This window comes from Papilio polytes, unplaced genomic scaffold, assembly GCF_000836215.1.
Source record: "Papilio polytes unplaced genomic scaffold, Ppol_1.0 DF822218.1, whole genome shotgun sequence".
NCBI classification, from domain to species: Eukaryota; Metazoa; Arthropoda; class Insecta; order Lepidoptera; family Papilionidae; genus Papilio; species Papilio polytes.
Genome location: NW_013526986.1, coordinates 1 through 1,232, shown reverse-complemented (window position 1 = coordinate 1,232; position 1,232 = coordinate 1). Strand labels below are relative to the sequence as shown.

General features: G+C 33.7%; 1 long non-coding RNA gene across 1 annotated transcript; it reads right to left on the bottom strand.

Moving 5' to 3' along the window:
• Positions 1 to 805: 805 nt before the first annotated feature.
• On the bottom strand, positions 806 to 1,232 carry LOC106106368. Its single transcript, XR_001225801.1, has 2 exons — positions 1,199 to 1,232; positions 806 to 964 (listed from the first exon to the last, which is right to left on the bottom strand). It is a non-coding gene; the product is annotated as an uncharacterized LOC106106368 (long non-coding RNA).

The following is a 1,232-nucleotide window of genomic DNA, read 5'->3' as shown; positions in this document are numbered from 1 at the left end:
CCCCCCCCCCACACACTCGTTGTAAATATTCATCACATTGCATGTGTACGACAAATATAAATAGAAAAAAATGTACAATTAAGAGGAATTCAATTTTAAGGAAATGATTTTATTTTCTTTTAATTTTAGTAAAAATGTGTTTGAATTTGCATAATCGGCATCACTCCGCTACCGATTAGAATTGAAATAAACGATTCGTTGATATTTGTGAATGTAACAATCCGGCGACATGACACCCGAGGGCTTGGGAGTTCGCAGTAAAACTAAGTTAGCGAGATGCAGCCAACAAACTCATACCTCACTGGTACATTCAGGAATTAAAATTCAATTATATCATTTGTATTAAACATGATGGTATGAGTATAAACGACTAAATGTATTTCCTTGTAAGTGTGTATATATTTAAACCGATTTTTTTTTAAATGACGTTGTTGACTTGTCACAAATATTTTGTAGCATTATTGAGCTTGAAAATTCGAATGTATTTTTATTACATTCTATTTTTTGGGAAAACATTCTCATTTTAAAATTTAGTTATTTATTCTTATATCAGTGATTTTACTGTTTGTATTAAGATGATAGAGCAATATGTAAGAGCCCACTCAGATCAGCGTAGAGTTGAGTGCAATTGATACTACAAACACGTTTAAAAATAGATTTCTTTAGTATTCAGAATAAAGTATTTGAATATTGTAAAATTTGTTTTATTTTTGCGTCCACTTTGCTATTTATCTCGAAACATGTTTATAAAGTTAAGATGAATATGTAACAGTATGTAGGTAATGGGGATAGTAAAACAATTACAATATAACAATTATATATAATTTATACATTAAATGATGAAGTATTTACAAGATGTAATAGAAATTCGCGGCGGGCTAGCTGGCGCGCACCAGCAGTATGGGGAAGTTCTCTGTGACCACGTGGTCGTCCTCGAAGATGACGGCGATGTTCAGCTCGAACTCTGCAACAACACTGCCACTGAACGACATTCATTCAAATCTTACTCTTACTAATACTAAAAATGCGAATGTTAAGATGGATGGATGTTTATCAGAGTCTGTAGTCTCGTTTAGACTCTGAAGGGGTCTTTATGAAATTTCGCATATATGTTGATAATTTCACTGACGTGGAGGATGAAAACTGGTATAATATATTTGTTTTACAATGTAACAAATGTGATAGGGAGGGTACGCACCAATTTTGAAGGCGGGCGTGGCGGTGGTGGGGCA